Here is a 20,979-nt window from a genome sequence, read left to right as displayed (position 1 = left end):
ACAGCCCTTTCGTACTTAGTCATCTTTGTAGCTGTCTTTGCTGTATCATTAGTCACTATCAGTTCAGACTTTCATTTTCAAAGCTCACCAAAGCCATGGGAACCAGCCCCAGCGTGAGCTGCCCAGTTTATCCCTCCGGACAATTTCCCTACATGTGCTTGGCCTGCCCTGGTTTTGTATCTTCTCCCCATTCCCACGAAGCTGAAGGACTCACCCTGGAAAGTATCTCGGCCCTTCCCTCTGGACAGAAGATTCTGAACTCGTTCACCAGTCTCTGTCACTTGGCCAGGGACACCAGAATCTCTTGCATCAGTTCACCTTTCTCAATAAACACTGTTGCTAGCCTGAATCTGACAACCGTGTCTTTTTTTACTTGAGCAATGGGAGTGAAATGAGCATCAGGAGGCAAATCCAATACTGTGCCAGACAAAATTCAAGCCAGTAGTTGAGGCTGCCCTCAGGATGATCAGAATTTGGTGTGAGGTCAAAGACCTGTACCACCTGTGGGTGCAGTAATCCTACAGAAAGGCAGCAAATCATTTACTCTTATTATTTCAATTTTTTTTTAATGTTTACATTTATTTATTTTTGAGAGACAGCACAAGAGGGGGAGGGGCAGGAGAGATGGAGACACAGAATCCAAAGCAGGATCCAGGCTCCGAGCTGTTAGCACAGAGCCCGATGTGGGGCTCGAACTCACAAACTGGGAGATAATGACCTGAGCCGAAGTCAGACGCTCAGCCGGCTGAGCCACCCAGGTGCCCATTTACTCTTATTATTTTAAAGGACGTTTCACATTTTGAAGGTTACGGGGAGAATAAAAACAGATTTAAGAGCATCTGCCAGCCAGGTGTCACTTGAAAAAGGGTATCTGTCAATGTGATATTTTAAGTATGTATTGGGCATTTTTTCCTATCCTTTTTGGGCCTATCTATCCATTTTCTGACTATAACTTACCCCTTGAGGTTTCTGGAGGGTTTGGAAATTCGGTGTGTATACTTTTGATTTAAGGGGATTTGGCCTAAAGAAATGTTAGTGGGGGCAGGGAAAGGAATGTAATTCTTGAAAACCACCTCCCAGCCAGATCCCCACCAGGCCAATCATAAAGTTGTAGGCTCTGGGGGCAGTGTCCACTCAGATCGGCAAGGCAATGTGAGGTTGGTTCTGTATCCTGGGCATTCATTTTCAAGCTGCTTAACCCCCTACCTAATACCTGCATTTGCGTTCAGCATTTGGGGCTGTTGAATTAGAGTGCATTGAATGTCACACTCCACCTTGACCCCACCTGTCAGCTGCCCCTAGCAGGTGAGGCTGTTAAGAAACGTTAACCACATTCCTCCCACATACCCAGAGAATCACAAGCCTTGCAGCCTGTGGGGTTGCTGGTGCCAGTGGGACAAATTTCAGACACACTAAGGTTTAAGAACTCAAGTATATCATGGCTCTTCTCATCCTCACCGTTCCTCTCTGGGCAAGAAATTATTCTGTGTCATATGGTGGGGCTGCAGGATGGGGAAGCTGGCTCTCATCTGGGTCTGCATGTGGCAAAACGTCCAACGACGAGGCTGTTCTGAGTGAATCCCCACCTCCACTCCTGCCAATTTACTTCTCCTGATTTACCAGTTGAGCTCCCTGAAGGCAGGCGGGAAGAAGGCTTCTCCATGCCTGAGTTTTCATAGCCCCTCCTGCAGGAATTATTGAAACTCAATGTTTCTCTCCCACTGCAGAACTATGGCTGATGGGGAGAGAAAGTTCTCTCCCGTCGTTTGGGTAGGTCACTGAATTAGTCTGCCATGTGTCCCTTGGCAATTTTCTTTTATACTCAGTCAAGAATGAAAGGGGACCAGTAAACTTCCAGTTGCTACGGAGGCAGATGAGGCACAGGTTCAGGAAAGAACGGGTTAAATAAGTACTCCCACACAGATTGCTGGGAGGTGTGTAAGCGGCAGATTCTTTTAGAAAGTAATTTGTCAGTTGGGGAGCCTGGATGGCTCAGTCAGTTAAGACTCTGATTCTTAATTTTGGCTCAGATCACGAACTCTGGGTTCGTGAGATCGAGCCCCCGGATGGGCTCCATGCTAAGCGTGGAACCTGCTTGGGATTCTCTCTCTCTCTCTCTCTCTCCCTCTCTCTCCTCTCACAATTAGGTGCACGGACACACTCTCTCAAAAAAAAAAAAAAAATTAAGGGCAGTCCTACTTAAAAAAAGAAGTAAGCAATTTGTCAATCAATATCCACAGCTTTAAAAATATTCATACCCATCCCCCCAAAATGTTCATTCCTTTTACCCTGTGCTTTCTTGTCTGCCACTCTCTTCTAAGCCAGTACTCCTGAATAAAACAAGTTTGATGCACTGCGTTCTAAGACATTCTGAAAGACTTACGCCTGAAAGAAACAACCTGAATATTCAACAGTGGTGTAATGCCCTCCTTAGTATAATGGGACTGTTATGCAAATTTTAAGATGTTGCTTAATGTCAGATTGGAAAATGTTGACAGTAAATGAAAAGAAGGTAACGGGTACCTGGGTGGCTCAGTCAGTTGAACGTCCAGCTTCGTCCTCATCATATGGTTCTCGGGGGTTTGAGCCCCGCATCAGACTCACTGCTGTCAGCGCAGAGCCCTCTTCAGATCCTCTGTCCCCATCTCTCTGCCCCTCCGCCCACCCCCCTCTCAAAAATAAATAAACATTAAAAAAAAAAAAGAAATTTAGGGGCACCTGGGTGGCTTAGTCACTTAAGCATGCAACTTGAGTTCAGGTCATGATCTCGTGGTCCATGAGTTCAAGCCCCAGGTCGGGCTCTGTGCTGACAGCTCAGAGCCTGGCGCCTGCTTCAGATTCTGTGTCTCCCTCTCTCTCTGCCCCTCCCCTGCTCGCGCTCTATCTCTCCTTCTCAAAAATAAATAAAAAACATTAAAAAAAATTTTTAAAAAAGGTGACAAAATTACTTGCGTTAAATACCCCCACACTTCAAGCTAAATAATTGTTAGCATTGGTTTTGTTGAAGCAAGACATTATGTGCCACAAAGTCCTCTGGATAAAAACTATCTTTTGCTCTTTTCTTTCTTTAGCCCAAGTTTTAAGCATCATAGGTATGTTTCTTTCCTCTTGGTGCTAAGGTAAGAAATGTCATCTATTTTAATTTTTTGTTCATTGTTTGTCTCTCCCATCAGAATATGGGCTCCATAGTGAAAGGAGTTTGTCTGCTTTATTTAGTGCTGTATCCCCAGTGCCTGGAACACTGCCGGGCATGCGGTAGGCGCTCATGAACTGCCTGTCGAAGGAATGCTCATCAGAACCACATCGCAGTATAAAATAATACAATGCACTGTGAAGAGGAAGAGGAAGGTTATTGCGTTTTATGTATGTTTGAGAAAAGGGTACACAAGAAAGTCTAGAGAATTCAATAAATGTTAGCAGTGATTGTGTCAAAGTAAGGGAATTACAGATGCTTTCTCTCCTCCCTCTCTTCATTCTTGAAATTTTCTATAACCTTTTTTTTTAAGGGCAGTTGTCAAAGGGCTGTGAAACCGCTGATGCGCTGGGGCTAAAATCAGCCTGGGTCCGGTCTCCCACTGTCCCAGCTGGCCACCCGTCCTGGGGTATCTCTCCGCCTCAGGAGCCTCACTTTCTTCATCTGAAGGATGGAGATGATCATGTCTGCTTGGTCTGCCTGGTAGATCAAAGGAAATCATGTTCTTGAAAGTACTTTGCAAGCTGTGGTGTTTTAGACAAACAAACCACAGGAGCCCCGCCCTTGGGATTGTCTTGTTCCAGGCCTGGCTGCCCCCTTCCCGTCCCCGTCACCACCACCCCCACCCAGGCCCTCGCCCTCGCCCTCTCTGTGGAGACAAGAAGGGTGGAGCTGCTCTGGGTTTTTAAAAGGTCAGCATCAACTATACTCAAATTTAAAAAAATATATTAAAAAAAAAAAGGTCAGCACCTGGTCAAAGCCTGGGCACATGGGCTGTGTGTGATTCTGATTTCATTCTTGTGACTAATTCTGGGCTTTTTTTTTTTTTTTTTTTTTTGGTACCTCCTTTGACCCCAGGGTTCTTTCTCAGGGCACAGTGTGGGAACCCAGGGCCTCCCGGGGTGATGAGTGATCTGGGGAGTTCAGAAGAATGGCAGAGTTGGCAAAGCTGTACTTGGTGATATGACTCACCCCCGTGTCACCCCCCCCCCATGTCACTCTGGGGGTAAAGAGAGGGCTCTGGACACTTGTGAGGACATCTCAGGTGGCAGAGTTTATCAGATCTAAATCCCTCCCTTACCCAGGCTGAGTGGCCAGCAGGAAGCTCCCTACCACCCCTGCTGGGCATCGAGCCCTCCAGCCTCAGTCCTGTGGGGAGAATGACGGAAAGACCCACAGCCAAAGGAGCAGGGAATGTTTGGTAAGTGAGAGGAAAAGAGGAAGCAAAGATGTGAAATCACTCTTCCTCGTCATTATCATCAAAGCCAAAAAGTGTTTATTGGGTGTGTAATTAATCACATCTTCCACAAGAGTGGACTGTGCCTGAGATTCACATTTACTCCATCACAGTAACTTAGAGCTAGAGACCCATTTTCTCCGTTCTAAGAAGACACTGAGGATCAGAGGTGAAAGTCACTTGCTTAAGGTAATAATAACACCACTTAGGTCTCTGTAACACATCACAAATTTTTAAAAAGCACATACACATGATTTCATCAATTATCGTGACCCCAAAGCAAGCGGGAACGATTAGCTCCATTGTATCGATGATGAAACTGACAAGTAAAGAGGCTTGGTCAAGGTCACAGAGAAGCAAACATCGCAGCTCAAACCTTTAACTCTCCTGCCCTCTCTTCTTCCCCTGCCATCCCGCCCGTGTGAGACCCAAAGAGATGATCTCTCCATTCTGAACCCAGTCATACTCAGTGACTCCCTGACCCAGGCCCTCTCTTAAAAATTTTAAGAGTTTCCAAGACAAACACCATTTGATTTCACTTAGATGGGGGATCGAAAAAATAAGGCAAATGAATAAGCAAACAAAAAGCAGACTCACGCCTAGAAATACACAGAACAAAATGGTGATTGCTCGAGGGACGGGGGGGTGCACAAAACAGGTGAAGGGGAGTGCGAGATACAGGCTTCCAGTTACAGAATGAATAAGTCACGAGAATAAAAAGTACAGTATAGGAAATATAGTCAATGATATTGTAATAGTGTTGTATGGTGACAGACGGTAGCTATACTCTTGGTGAGCACAGCATAACCTATAGAGTTTTTGAACCACTGTTGTGCACCCGAAATTAATGTAACATTGTGCATCAGCTATACTCAAATTTTTTTTTTAATTTTTAAGAGTTTTCCCGTAATCGTTAAGTTTTCCCCTAATATCCCTTGATTATTAATCACAGGTTCTTTATTAATAAAAATGGATATTATGGAAAACATAAAGGAAAAAATGAAAAACACCCATTATTACACCATGAAGAGACACCTTAGAATATTTTCCTATGTAGATGATAATACAGACGTGCCCTTTGTTGTTTTTTTTTTTTTTCAGCTAAATTGGGGACAATCTACATGAGACCAAAGACTACTGTGTTCCCAAGTGTATAATCAGTGCCTGGCACAAAACTGGGACTCAGTAACTATATGTGGAATGTATATCATATACATTATTTTGGTATCAAAATAATGTATATGATATACATTTTTTTATTTATAATATAAAATTTATAATATAATTTTTTTAATTGAGTAGGCTCTACACCCAATGTGGGGCTTAAACTTACGACCCTGAGATTAAGAGTCACAAGCTCTACCAACTGAGCCAGCCAAGCACCAATGTATACATTATTCTGTAGCCTGCTTTCTTCACTTAGCAATATGCTATATTTTATATCATTAGATACTTTTCTAAAACATGTTTTTAAGGTAACATTACATCAATATATGAAATAAAACCTCATTCATGTAACAAGCCCCTAATCTTTTTTTATTACGTTTATTTATTTTTTTAGTAGTCTCTATACCCAACACGGGGTTTGAACTCACGACCACAAGATCAAGAATCACATGCTCTTCTTACTGAGTCAGCCGGGAGTCCCTAACCCCCTAATCTTGTTTCAAGTTTTCACCCTTATAAATAATTCTATGATGAACATCCTTGTACAAAGATTTTTATAACAAACTTTTATTCATTTCTTAGGACAAATTCCTAGAAGTGAAAGTATTCATCAAAGATTATAAACAGTTTGAGACTTTTGGTACGTTGTGCCAAATTGTTGAAAAATTTATGTTCTCTCTAGAGGTGTAGGCATTATTATTTTAACAAATATTTTGTCAGTTTGGTTTCCACCAAACTTTGAAAGAATATGCCATCTTATTGTATTATTCCAAAGACTTTTTATACATAATGTGTGATCACAACATCCCTCTGAAGGAGATGTTAAAATAACAGCTAATATTTACTGACCACATACTATATGAGAGGCATCGAGCTAAAGGTTATATATATTGTCTTATTTATCCTCACAACTTTATGAGGTATAGAATTTATTGTCCCTGTTCTACAGACTAAAGAGTTGAGTCTCGTTGAGTTTATGTAACTTGTGCAAGTATCTTCTCTAAAGAGCTTGTATTATTATCCCCATTTTACAGATGGAGGAACTAAAGTCCCAAGAGGTTTGATGACTTGCCGGGGTCACACACACACAGCAGAACACAAATCCCATGCATCCTGGACCACAGCTCAAGTCGGTTTCCATCTTCTATTACTCCTCCAGCACCTGCCTTGCCCTGTTTATCACTAATCAGTACTAAACCAAGGGCACACTGAGGTCAAGGCCACCATTACTGGCCCTGCAGAGAAATCACCCTGCTTCTGTTATCAAAAGATCAGTGGTTAATTGATGGTTAATTTAATGTGTCAACTTGACTGGGCCACGAGGTGCCCAGACATTTGGTCAAATATTATTCTGAGTGTGTCCCTAGGTGTGTATGAGATTAATATTTGAATCAACAGACTCAGTACAGCGGGTTGCCCTCCCCGAGGTGGGGTGGGGGGGCCTCACCCAATCCATCAAAGGCCTGAAGAGAACAAAAAGACTGAGTAAGAGGGAATTTATTCTCTGCCGTCAGAGCTGCGACATCAGTCTTCTTCCTGCGGACTCAGACTGGGTTTGAACTTACATTATCGACTCTCTCGGGTCACCAGCTTGCCAGCTGCAGATCTTGGGACTTCTCAGCCTCCACAGGGGTGTGGGCCAATTTCTTATAATAAATGTCTTTAGAGATAGATGGATAGATAGATGGATGGATTTAGAGACAGGTCTATAAATAGACATAGAACTGTATCTCTTCTGTTGGTTCTGTCTCTTTGGAGAATCCAGACTAATATAATCAGGGTCCTCTCACTAAGGAGAACTTGGGCATCTGAGAGGGTGAATGGGGCTCTTCACAGATGTGCTGAGGTAAGGGGTCCAAATGGGAGAAACAGTGCGAAAACCCACCATGTTGCCTGCATAGTCCTAACTGGCAAGCGAAAGTGGAGGCACTTGGCCTTGGTGGGCAGCAAAGCCTGAAGTGCAGACCCGAGACAACGGCTGCCAGCGTCTGGTAGAGGCTGTGGTTTGCCCCAGGGAGATGTGCTAGACACAGGGTGATTAATCTCACTCACCCTGCTCTGAAAATGACTGTCTTCATGATGTGCATGCTCACATCCCCTCTCTAATCCAATATGTCTCTTCACTGCAGCCCCCGAACCCCCCAAAGCGAGAAGGTCATGCCTTATACTAGCCCCATACTGGGCCCTATGCACACAAAGACACAACATACTATGTAGGTCACGAGGCTTGCTGAATTTCTATCTTTTTAAACAAAATCTTGGGTTTTTTTTTTTTCAATAACCTATAGATCCAAATCTTCTCAGGTTTCATTTTTTAAGTTCTTATTAGCATAAAGAGAGAAAATGTCATATTAAGAGTAAAATAACTCCAGACCCCCCACCCTAATTGCAGTCATTTTCTTGTTTGCACATTCTCTTCCCGAACCCTTCTCTATCATGGTCACATTTTACATTGCTGTTACTCATGAGGCATTCTGGTGTTTGGGGGTTGTTGTCACTGTTGGGTGTTTTTGTGTTTTGTTTTGTTTTTGCAGAATATACTGTAAACGTTTTTCTCTGCCCCTATGTAGATTTCACAATGGTCGTTTTTGAAGGTTTCCCTCTGTGGGTAAACCACCATGTAACACAACAATCCTCCATATTAGACATTCAACTTGCTCAAGAGCTTTCGCTTTGATAAATACATTGCAGTGAGCAGCTTTCCCATCTAGCTCAGGACTGGTTTTGAACGTCTGTTCCAAACCGAACGAAACTCCCTGACACCTGCTCCCCCTCCTTCAGCCTCTCTCCTTCGCCGCCTTCGTGGGATTCTATCACCTCTTCTGGTCTGTGAGGAGCAGAAACAGGGAAACCCCCTCACCTCAAGAACAGCGGCCATGGACTCATGAACAATGCATTTTGGAAGCACTTTGAAAAGTAGCACAACACATTAGTGGAATGAAGGGCATGTCAGTAGTTGTTTATTATTATTTTAGACCCTAATGAACCAACGGTGAAAGATAATATAACGTAGGGCTTTAGTCCGTAAACCAGTACCACTGCCCGCGTTCAAGTTCCAGCTCTGCTTCTCACTTTCTTTGTTACCTGGGTAAGTTATTCAACCCTTTCCACTTCAAAATCCTCATCTGTAAAATGGGAACAATGCTTCTTATGTCATTGGGCATGTGAAGGAGTTAAATGTGTTCAAATAGGAAGCGCTTAGAACTATGTGACACGTATTAAGCATCGTATGTTTGCTACAACTATTGGGAGTAAAACAAACAATACAAACTATTGTTGACTGGAACTGCACTATACCATGGCTTTGGATTTCTCTTCTCAAATTCATGGATTCAACTCATTTTTATTTTGCATTTATGATGCGCCAGTTAGTAAGCGAGGCCATGGGGCTACACAAATTAAAGACTTCCAGTTCCTCTACAGAACAACCACCGAAGCTTGAGTCTCTATCCTACACACACAAATAAGACGGGAAATGTGGGCTTACTGGTGTAAAAGAAGGAAATAAAAGCCATGTGGACCGTTAATTGGGGGCAACATGTTATCTTTCTTCTTTCCTTTTTCTTGAAACTAAAAAGTACACAAAGACTTCTGTCCTCTGAATAAGTCACTTTTGTAGATCATTGATTTCCAGAGAATTGGTTGATCACAGTGTCTCTTGAGTGAAAACCTGTGTATAGACCCAGGTTATTCTGTCTTTCAGGGCTGGGAATTTCCTGCTGAGCCCAAAGCATTCCCTGAAATGAGTGGGACTCAGAGACTTATACATAGCAACAGCCTTGCTGAACAACTGTGTCCAGAGGTGGACAGTCAGCCCTGGATGGGGGTAGGATGAGGGGACCTCTCTGGTCCCTGTCAGACCAAAGATTCCATAGTCCCATGAATACAGGTCCAATCTGTTTTCCAGAGATATATCGAATTTATTACTTTCAAAAATATTTTAAATATTTTATAAAATGCACTCATCAAAAGGCTGGAAACACATATCCATCATTTAAAAATTAAACAATCAGGGCGCCTGGGTGGATCCGTCGGTTAAGTGTCCGACTCCGGCTCAGGTCATGATCTCATGGTTTGTGGATTCGAGCCCCATGTTAGCTGTGTTAACAGCTCGGAGCCTGGAGCCTGCTTCAGATTCTGTGTCTCCTTCTCTCTCTGCCCCTTCCCTACTTGTGCCTCTCTCTCTTAAAAATAAATAAACATTAAAAAAATTTTTTTAATTAAACAATCAAAGCAAAACAATCCATACACACACACACACACACACACACACACACACACACACACACACAAAGGCAACAACTCGACCATGCCATCCATTACCACAACCAATCCCATCAAAAGGAGATCAAGGCAAGACAAACAACTTACATTAGGTCTGAATGTAAAATTCATTTATCAGCCCACTTAATAAACGCTTTTGACACTTGAAAACCTGTTTCTCTGTGGTCCTACACCAAGAGAAATCCATGCATACATACTCTGGGTACTCTCAGAGGTTCAAGACCTGAAAGACTCCTGACCAGAGCCTGCCAGGGGCTCCCCAGCAGACTGCATGAATAGGGAAGTTATTTTAAAATATAATATAATAAATCAATACAGGCGTCTTTTGGGGGTTTTCTTCTATCACAATCTGAATTTGGAAGGTAGGTCAATAAGAACGTGATTGCTCACATCACAATGCAGTCTATTGCTTTTTAAGAAAAAAATTATTTTATTTATTTCTTTTATTTTGTGTATTAAAATTTTTTTTTAACGTTTTTATTTATTTTTGAGAGAAAGAGAGAGAGAGAGAGAGAGAGAGAACGAGTAGGGGAAGGCCAGAGAGAGGGAGACACAGAATCTGAAGCAGGTTCCAGGCTCTAAGCTGTCAGCACAGAGCCCGACGCGGGGCTCGAACCCATGAGCTGCGAGACCGTGACCGGGGCCAAAGTCGTATGTTCAACCTACTGAGCCACCCAGGTGCCCCAGAAAAAAATTATTTTAAATAGAAACAGAAATCACCTTGTGCAACCTCTAAGAAAATGGTTCAGGCAACAATCATTGGTGGGTGCTAAAACCACGAGGCGAGAGCTGGACTATTACAAGATGCTGACGTGTCACCTCAGGGATTAGTTCTCAGTGATAAGAGAGACAACACGATGTGACAACCGAGGATGGTGAGGGTGGAGGATGACGAGGCGGATGGGACGCCCAGCACCACTTGTGAGGTGTTCTTGCCACAAATGATGCGCCGAACTCTATTTAAGCCTTTGCCGCTAATGTCCAGGTTACAGGAAATACGGGGGTCGGGAGTAAGTTAAATGACAATGTGGGGAGGCAAGCAGATAAGACACAGAATGTAGGGCATGAGACAACTGACCTGATTTCAACAAGGCACTGACATGATAAGAAAAAAATCGGGTGGGGGAAGGGGACCTACACAGGATTAAAAGAGCCAAATGCAAAGTGTAGACCTTACTTGGATCCAGATACAAACGGACCAACTTGAAAAGACCGTGTTGGGACAACTGGGGAGCTTTGAATGTGACTCGGTGTCAGGTGATATTAAGGAGTTATTGTGATAACAGTCATGTGATTATGTAAGAAAAGTGTCCAATTTTTTTCATAGGTGCGTTCTGAAACATCTACAAGTGATATGTCACCATGATTAGGATTTTCTTTAAAATATTTTGCTGGGGCGCCTGGGTGGCGCAGTCGGTTAAACGTCCGACTTCAGCCAGGTCACGATCTTGCGGTCCGTGAGTTCGAGCCCCGCGTCGGGCTCTGGGCTGATGGCTCAGAGCCTGGAGCCTGTTTCCGATTCTGTGTCTCCCTCTCTCTCTGCCCCTCCCCTGTTCATGCTCTGTCTCTCTCTGTCCCAAAAATAAATAAACGTTGAAAAAATAAAATAAAATAAAATAAAATAAAATAAAATAAAATAAAATATTTTGCTAAAGGGGCACCTGGGTGGCTCGGTCGGTTAAGCATCGGACTTCGGCTCAGGTCATGGGTTTGAGCCCCACATCGGCCTCTGTGCTGACAGCTCAGAGCCTGAAGCCTGCTTCAGATTCCGTGTCTCCCTCTCTCTCTGCCCCTCCCTTGCTCATGCTCTGTGTATGTGTGTCTCTCTCTCAAAAATAAATAAACATTAAATTAAAAAAAATAAAACAAAATATTTTGCTAAAGAAAAGGTAAACTGAGGAAATATAGGGAAATGTTGATATCAGTAAGTCTAGGTGATAGATAAATGAGAGTTCATTATACTAGACTCTCACTTACGTTGGAAGGTATTCATAATAAAAAGTTTTAAACTATTAATTTTAATTACAGAAATTACACATGAATAAAGAATACATTTTCACAGCAAAAAGTCCACACAGAAATGATAAGTAAAGCTCAACTCCTCTTTGGCCCCCAGTCCCTAGGCCAGACTCCACCCCAGCATTTGGGTGTATAGAGACTATTTTTCAATTTCTTAGCTGCTCCTGCTAGAATCCCAGCTCTCAGCAGTGGGCAAGGATATAAAATAGACATCACTTACTTTCCAGCATCCAAGGCATTTTTGAAGCTTCTTGGACAAACTAACTGGTTTCTCCTTCCTGGTTTCAGCTTGAGGGGGCTTTTTGTCCATCATGAGCGCCTAGCTAACCCTGGCTTCAGGACCCTCCATCAGACCCAGCATGGCGTCTTTCAACCATTCCATAGGACCAGCTCAGCCCTCTCTCTCCACCAACCTCCCACAGAGCTATCAAAGCACTGAGAACACATCAGTGCATGTGTTTATGAACAAATAGATGGAAATGCACTGACCAGGTGCAGAGGGGTTGGGACAAGAGCTTTGGGGTGGGAGGTGTGAAGAGGTCACACATCACCGGGTTTATGGACCATTTCAATTGATTTCAACAGCATCGTACCTCAAATTAAACCACCCTCCCTTTAAAACACACTCTTTTCTCTTCCTTTCTCATCATGTGGAGTATTTTAAGAGGAGACAGAGGCGTGAGGTACTAATTTGTTTCTAGTTGATCCATGCCAAGGCCCCAGGCTCGGGCCTGGTCACAGGAGGAAGGTGCCCTTTGAAGCCTCGAGCTGCAAAACCACAGGAAGTGAAACTTGGTCACCAGTAAACAGGTTTGGACCACTGAAGATGTAATTATCATGCAGAAGTTTCTTGCTTTCTTTTTTTTCCCTGAGAGTTGGGTGTGAGGACGAGGAACTTATTTTTCTTTTAAGACGAAGAATGTGGGAAAAAATGTCTCTTAAAAAAATCACTGCCTTTCCTTAGGTGCCTACTATGGGCAAAGCATAATGCTAAAAAGCATCTTTAAAAAAATGTTTATTACTTAAAAAAAAAAAATGTTTAATGAGCCCCAGAGAGAGAAAGAGAGAGAGAGAGGGTGAGGGGCAGAGAGAGGGAGACAGAGGGTCCGAAGAAGGCTCCACGCTGTCAGGGCAAAGCTCGATGTGGGGCTCGAACCCATGATCTATGAGATCATGACCTGAGCTGAAGTCAGACGTTCGACCAACTGAGCCACCCAAGTGCTCTAAAAGGCATCTGATCTACACCCCCATTTTATATATGAAGAAACTGAGGCTGTCTGACTCCAAAACATACTTTTTATGTCTCTCCTAAACTAGGTACCTGAGCTGGTTAATAACCACCTAACAGGCAAAGTGAGGAAAAGGCCCTATGTAGGTCAAGTGCTATTTTGGAGGGCACCTCTATCTCTAGGCCTGTGAGAAAAGCAACCGGTTATTAGAATTCTGATAATAATCCAGCCCCAGTGAGAGCCGCAGGCACCGCCACCCTACCCTCCACCTTTCCCGCAACGTCTCCTGTCAGCTGCCCAGTCTTCAGCCTTCCTGAGGTACAGCTCAGACAGGGGCTGGGCGGCCAGGGATCTGCTCCCAGGGGCCTGGGAATTCTCTACCACACATAACCCTGCCAGGGAAGAAATGCAGTGGGGACCAGGCTGACAAAGTGTCTTTACTACGTGCCATCTGACTACAAGCAAATATGAGCTTTCTTTGTGGGAACTGGAAGGGGAGGCCGGTGTGGAGAGCTTGGAGCAGAGGCGCCCTCGGGACCCAGGTGTCCTGTCTATCTGGATGCTGCCACATTTGAAAGCCCCCCAAAAGTCACTGCTCTCTCAGCTCTGGTATTAACTTTGTATCTTTGTAGTGGTGCTGTTTTTAACATAACTCACTATCTTTTCTTAGTTTCACGTTCTCTGTGGGTCTCTAGAAACAGAAGAGGGAATGGCTAGAGCCCAGGGCCTTCGGGCCTGCTGGGCAGTAGTCCCAGAAGGAAGGGAAGGTAGGCTGGGGACTTGGGGCTTGCAGTGAAGGAGGGGCCAGTCCTGCTCTCCGGAGAGGAAGGGTCCACGTCCTGCACCAGCTGGGCCATAAGAAGCATGGAAGAGTCTCAGGCCAGATTAGAGCCTACAGGCAACTCCACTCTGCCCTCCATCACTTTTGCTCTCAAGATTTTTTTCTCCAGGGCGCAGGGAAGAAAGACCAGAACGTAGTTGGTCCAGACCCAAGAGCGCTCAACTCTCGCCCCCTGGTGGTCCCACCGGGGAGAGCAAGTTACAACAGGGGCTTGCAGAGTAAGGGACGGGGGAGGAAGGCGGCTCAGAGGCCAGTGCTCTGTACAGGTGCTCAGACATAATCCTGCGGTCCCTGGAATCCTGTGGAAGCCCTCGTGGCTAGGATGGAGAAGCTGGAGAGGAAGGGGTAGAAGGAATGAGAGAAGGCGGAGGAAAGATGAAAGAGAAGAGAGAGAGGAGGCGGGGAGGGTAAGGGGCAGGACCCTGAACACTGTGGAGAGGACCGGACCGCGTTCAGAAACCAGCTGAGAATTGCTGGCCTGGAGGATGCTGGTGTGGCTTGGGGAAGTGGGTCCTTTCCCATCTCATGCAACTTGGGAGTCTGAGTCCCAGTGATAGGTCTGCCCTGCACTCCAAGCGGCTCCCTAGACTCCGTGTCCCCCAGCCCCAGTTTCTTAAGGGGGTGCTCTTCCCTTGAGGCAGTTAAGTACAGCCGCCTGGCTTGACCCCCGAAGTTGGTCATATGCATTTCCCATAGCTACTCACCTGCCTGCAGCCAGCCTGCGCCCCGTCGAGCAGGTTGTAGCCCACAGAGACAGAGGCAGACGGGCACTGCCCCTCCTGCACCTGCCCCCTGCTGCGAGCTGCAGGATGCGGTCAGGAAAGGAAACAGGGCCTCCGGCTCCGAGTCATTCTGGGGTTTCCAAAGAGCTCCTTGCTGAGGGCATCGACGGGGCACTGTCTGGGCCGCTGAGAATCGACTCATTCTCCTCATCCAGCCCATAGAGGAAGGAGAGGGGGAGGGGAGGATGGACAAGGTGAGCCTCATCCTCTGCTGGGCCTGCGGCCCCGAGGCTGCCTGAGTCAGCAGCACCCGTGGGCAGGGAGAGGTCTGGGGCGAGTCCCCATCCCAGTGTGTGTGGGAGGGCTGTGTGCAGTGCAGAAAGGCAGCCGCCCAGCCCCCGGGAGGCTTTTAGAAGCTACGCCATGGAGATCCCAGCTTGTTCCTCTTTCTCCTCTCCAGCCAAAGCTCAGAGAGCTTTTCCCAAGACCCCTCCTCTACCATTTCTCAGGAATAACCACCTGACAGAGATGAACGGTTGCCCCTTCAGCCAAAGTGAGGAGAGGAACGTACTGGGGACTTGATAACCTCTCCCAACTTGCACCCCTTCCCTTCTTTCCATAGGACGAACCAGTCCGTTCCCAGTGAGGGCTCTGGTTTCTGCTTCCAGGACACTTGCTTCCCAAGCCCCGGCTTCAGCAGACCCCGTTCAAATCAGCCCCAGGCCCTGTGCTCAGAGCTGTGCAGCAGCAACTCAAACTTCAGCCCAAGGAGGGCAGACACATTTTTCTTGACTCCTTCTGAATAAAAAAAAATTTTAAACGTTTATTTATACGTGAGAGAGACATAGAGACAGAGCAGGAGCAGGGGAGGGGGCGGTAGTGAGAGAGGGAGGCACAGAATGCGAAGCAGGCTCCAGGTTCCAATCTGTCAGCACAGAGCCCGATGCGGGGCTCGAACCCACATACTGGGAGATCATGACCTGAGCCGAAGTCGGACGCTTAACCGACTGAGCCACCCAGACGCCCCTTGACTCCTTTTGATTTTTTAATAAAAAAGTCAAATGTGTACAAATCAGATTTCGCATAAACATTTGGATTTCCAGCATTTGTTTTTAAAATAGAAGCCCTTTGCTTGTGACATTGCAGTGACAACCACCTTTGAGACAGAACCTCAGTGTTGGAATGTGCCATAGTCTCTACCACGCCTTTCCATGCTCCCCTCCAGCCACAACACATGCCAAGGCCAAGGTACAAGTTGTAGTGGGACAAACTAAATATGGCCATGTTGGAATGCCAGAATTCTTCTACCTGACATACTTCATTCCTTCACTTTATCTGATAGGCCCTTTAGGTGTTTGATGTTTTCCAACCACTGGTTTAGGGCTATGGAATTAGAAAGATCTGTCTTCCAATCCTGCATCAGTCATTTACTGGTTGTGTGACTTCGGGGTGTGTGGGTGGCTCAGTCAGTAAGGCGTCTGACATCTGCTCAGGTCATGATCTCACGGTTCACGGGTTCGGGCCCTGTGTCCGGCTCTGTGCTAACAGCTCGGGGCCTGGAGCCTTCTTCAGATTCTGTGTCTTCCTCTCTCTCTCTTCCTCCTCTGCTCATGCTCTGTCTTTCTCTCTCTCAAAAATAAAATAAAAATTTTAAATGTAAGACAGGAAGCCATCAAAATCCTAGAGGAGGAAGCAGGCAAAAACCTCTTAGACCTCAGCCACAGCAACTTCTTACTCAACACGTCTCCGGAGGCAAGGGAAACAAAAGCCAAAATGAACTACTGGGACCTCATCAAAATAACAAGCTTCTGCACAGCGAAGGAAACAATCAGCAAAATTAAAAGGCAACCGACAGAATGGGAGAAGATACTTGCAAGTGACGTGTCGGATAAAGAGTTAGTACCCAAAATCTATAAAGAACTTATCAAACTCAACACCCAAAAAACCAAATACTCCAGTGAAGAAATGGGCAAAAAACATGAATAGACACTTTTCCAAAGAAGACATCCAGATGGCCAACCGACACATGAAAAAATGCTCAACATCACTCATCATCAGGGAAATACAAATCAAAACCACAATGAGATACCACCTCGCACCTGTCAGAATGGCCAACAGTAACAACTCAGGCAACAACAGATGCTGGCGAGGATGTGGAGAGAGAGGATCTCTTTCGCAATGCTGGTGGGAATGCAAACTGGTGCAACCGCTCTGGAAAACAGTATGGAGGTTCCTCAAAAAACTAAAAATAGAACTACCCTACGACCCAGCAATTGCACTACTAGGCATTTATCCAAGGGATATAGAGGTGTGCTATTTCGAAGGGGCACATGCACCCCCATGTTTATAGCAACGCTATCAACAATAGCCAAAGTATGCAAAGAGCCCAAAGGTCCATCAATGGATGAATGGATAATGAAGATGTGGCATATTTATACAACGGAGTATTACTTGGCAATCAAAAAGAATGAAATCTTGCCATTTGCAACTACGGGGATGGAACTAGAAGGTATTATGCTAAGTGAAATTGGTCAGAGAAAGACAAATACCATATGACTTCACTCATATGTGGAATTTAAGAGACAAAACAGATGAACATAAGGGAAGGGAAGCAAAAATAATATAAAAAGGAAGGGGACAAAACATAAGAGACATCTATAGAGAACAAACAGAGGGTTGCTGGAGGGGTTGTGGGTGGGGGGATGGGCTGAATGGGCAAGGGGCATTAAGGAGGACACTTGTCGGGATGAGCACTGGGTGTTATATGTAGGAGAGGAATCACTGGATTCTACTCCTGAAATCATTATTGCAGCATAGGCTAACTAACTTGGATGTAAATTAAAAAAAAATAATAATAAACAAATTAATTAAATTTAATCTAAATTAAAAAAAGAGAGAGAGAGAGACTTAACTGGTTGTGTGGCTTTAACGCAATTACTTAGCTTCTCTAGGCCTCAGTTCCCTCATCTCTAAATGAAGATAATAGTACTGCTACAAATCCCCAGCTACAAACTCAGGTTTGCAAGGCACACAGGTCGTTTCTTTTCTTTTAAATCAATTTGATTCTGTTCTGGGCCTGCTGGGATGGCAAAAACCGGCTACTTTCTCCAGCAGAATCCTGAAGGTTTAGGGGGATGCCAGAAAGCAGGGTAAGGGTGGACATCTAGATGCTGTAGCCCCCAGGGACCTCTTGTAGCCTGGGCTCCTGCTTCCTGGATGTGTGTGGTGCAAGAGCCTGTCGTGGCTAGAAACTTGGGGTCCAGCATCCCACCTCCCAGCCCTGCTGAGGTCTTGCCGCCTCTGAAGGGCATTGCATGAAGGTCCTTGCTGCTCAGGACACACATCATTTTCTTTTGCACTCCCAGGCCATCGCACCTCTTTTTCCTGGCTCTCAAAAGCCACCTCGCTGCCCTTGTCCCTGGGGACCCCTGGCACTGTCTCAGCAGGCTTAGGGCTAAGGCCTTTGGGAAGCTTCCACTTTCCACCCAGACAAAAGAGAGGGGTGAATGGGAAGGGAAAAGGAATGCAAATCAATATTTCAGCAAATTGTCCCACTGCATGAGTAATAATAATAATAATGTTTACCTTCATTTTTTTTTAATGTTTATTTATTTTTGAGAGAGACAGAGACAGAATGTGAGTGGGTTAGGGTGAGAGAGTGAGGGAGACACAGAGCCAGAAGCAGGCTCCAGGCTCCGAGCTGTCAGCACAGAGCCCGACGCGGGGCTTGAACTCACAAGCTCATGAGCCGAAGTTGGACGCCGACTGAGCCACCCAGGTGCCCCAATAATGTTTACCTTCAAAGGCACTTTCCCCTCTGTCTACCCCTTTAAACGTTCCCAGGATCCCACCCCCTTCCCTGTCCTGTTCTCATTGTCCACACCCTTCCTGGGTGATTTTACCTACTCCCAGAGCTGCAGCTCTGTAGTGGCTCTCAAGCCCCCTTCTCCAAACTTCCTGGGGCTTTAGAACCCCCAGCCAGGCTGCTCACTGGACATTACCTTCAATGTCCTCAGGTGAACACATCTTACGCTGAACCCTCAAGCTAAAAACCTGGGAACCCCTAGACTCTTCCCTCTTTTTCCCTGCCACGTCTGTAGTCGGTCAACTGTGAAGTCAGGCCAGGTCTACCTCCTAAAAAGCTGTTTCTGAATGCTCCCCGCTCCATTCGCTCATTCATCAAAGTGATCTAAAACGGAGTCTGCCTAGGTTCCGGATCGACAGTTTTCAGTAGTGTGATGGATCATTTTAGGTGTCAACTTGGCTAGGCCCGTGGTACCCAGATATCCGGTCAACCATTGTTCTAGATGTTTCTGTGAAGGTATATTTATTTTTCTATTTTTTTAAAGATTTTATTTTTAGGTAATCTCTACACCCAATGTGGGGCTTGAATTTATAAGCCCGAGATCAAGAGTTGCACACTCATCTATCAAATGAGCCAGCCAGGTGCCCCTCTGTGAAAGTATTTTTATTTTTAGTTTTTTTAATGTATTTATTTTAAGAGAGAGATAGAGAGGCAGAGAGAGCTAGCACAAGTGGGGGAGGGGCAGAGAGAAGGAGAGACAGAATCCCAAGCCGACTCTACACCATCAGTGCAGAGCCGGATGCGGGGCTCCACTCAACTCTTGAACCGAGAGATCACGACCTGAGCCAAGATCAAAAGTCTGATGCTTAACTGACTGCGCGCCACCCAGGTGCTCCGGTGAGGGTACTTTTAAATGAGATTAATATTTAAACCAACAGTAGACTGAGTAAAACAGATTATCCTCCATAATGTAGGTGGGCCTCATCCAATCAGTTGAAGGTCTTAACAGAAAAAAGACTGACCTCTGATGAAGAAGGAATTCTGCAAGCAGACTGCCTCTGGACTCGAACTGCTGTCTTCTCTGGGTCTCCAGCATGTCAGGCCACCCTGTAGATTTTGGACTCGACGGCATTTCCAACGGAATGAAACAATTCCTTAAAATAAATCTCTTTCTCCATCTCTCTCTCTCTCTCATATGTATTATATACATATATCCTATTGATTCTGTGTCTCTAGAGAACCTTGACTAATACAATTAGCTTCTCTTCAGTTTCAGGATAAAAACCTTAAATCCTTACTTAGCCCACGAGGCTCTTCAGTCAATTTAGCTCATATAGTGCCTTTGTACAAATGAGGAAAAGTCACCACCTCTATCTAGGCAGGGCACACAGCTTGGTGGGTGGAACACGGGTGAGCCCTCCCTCTTAGTATGGTGGAAACGTGGACGACCAGACAGAGCTGCCCTGCTTCCTGATGAACCTCTGCCTGCCACTTTAGCCTTGTCTTTGTTTTCATTCTTTTCCTTCCTCCTCATCCGACACCCTAAGGTCCGCGCAGCTCCTAGGTCCCCGTGCTTCTTTGCCACTATGCGTTCGTATATCCCGTCATAGCTGCCTCAAGATCCTTCTTGCATTCTCCCGCCAGTTCCCCGGGCACATGCCTTCTCCCGCCAGACTTTGCGACCCTCAGCCTGGCCCAGCCGCGCGCACGGCCTCTCTCTCTCTCTCTGCTCTGAATTTCAGCCCTTGCTTCATTGATGCTATTGCTACTTGATTACTCGCCTAGGTTGGGGAATCATCCAGGGAAGAATTTGAACTTTGATCCACCGTGCTGGGCACTCGTAGGTGCTCCATAAACTTCTCGCATAAATGGAAACAGGGACGTGTGAGTGAGAGAGTGAGTGAGTGAGTGAGTGAACGGATGGAGGGAGGGAGGGCACCAGGCTAGCGGTAACAGCAGGAGGAGGCGCTCACCGGGAGTGGGCTCCTTTCCTTGCGCGGCGGAGCCCGGCCAGCCGGCGCCCAGGAGGAGGACTGGGCTCGGGCCGGAGGAGGGGGAGGCGGTTGCGGCTGCGCCAGCGCGCGGTGGCTCGGCAGCACCGCGGTGCCCAGCGAGGGGGAAGCAGACTCGCGGGGAGGGGGGACGGGGCCTGCGGGGGAGGGGCGCGGCGCCCTCTTGCCGGCTCCTCTCATTCTTTCACCCCGGGGTCTCCAGGAATGGAAACGGCCCCCGGCCAGGCCGGAGCGCGCGGATGAAAGGCGGCCCTCGGACGGAGAGAGGAGCCTCCTCCCGCCTGGGCGGAGGAAACTGGTAGTGCCGGGGGTGTCCCGCCACGCCGGCGTCCCAAAGCGGGAGAAGGGGGCAGTCTCACCCCCCCGGGCCGGGGTCCCCAAAGGGTACCCATTCTCGCTGGCATCTTACCACCCCGCCATGGGGTCCCGCCCCGACTCTTGGATCGGAATCTCGAATCCCTTCTTGCGTC

General features: G+C 46.2%; 1 long non-coding RNA gene across 1 annotated transcript; it reads right to left on the bottom strand.

The window, feature by feature from the left end:
- Positions 1–3,344: 3,344 nt before the first annotated feature.
- Positions 3,345–20,979, bottom strand: LOC123586924. Its single transcript, XR_006707023.1, has 2 exons — positions 19,520–20,979; positions 3,345–3,673 (listed from the first exon to the last, which is right to left on the bottom strand). It is a non-coding gene; the product is annotated as an uncharacterized LOC123586924 (long non-coding RNA).

Source organism: Leopardus geoffroyi, chromosome C3 (assembly GCF_018350155.1).
Source record: "Leopardus geoffroyi isolate Oge1 chromosome C3, O.geoffroyi_Oge1_pat1.0, whole genome shotgun sequence".
Taxonomy (NCBI): Eukaryota; Metazoa; Chordata; class Mammalia; order Carnivora; family Felidae; genus Leopardus; species Leopardus geoffroyi.
Note: the sequence above shows the minus strand (reverse complement) of the source record. Positions and strands in the feature narration are given on the sequence as shown.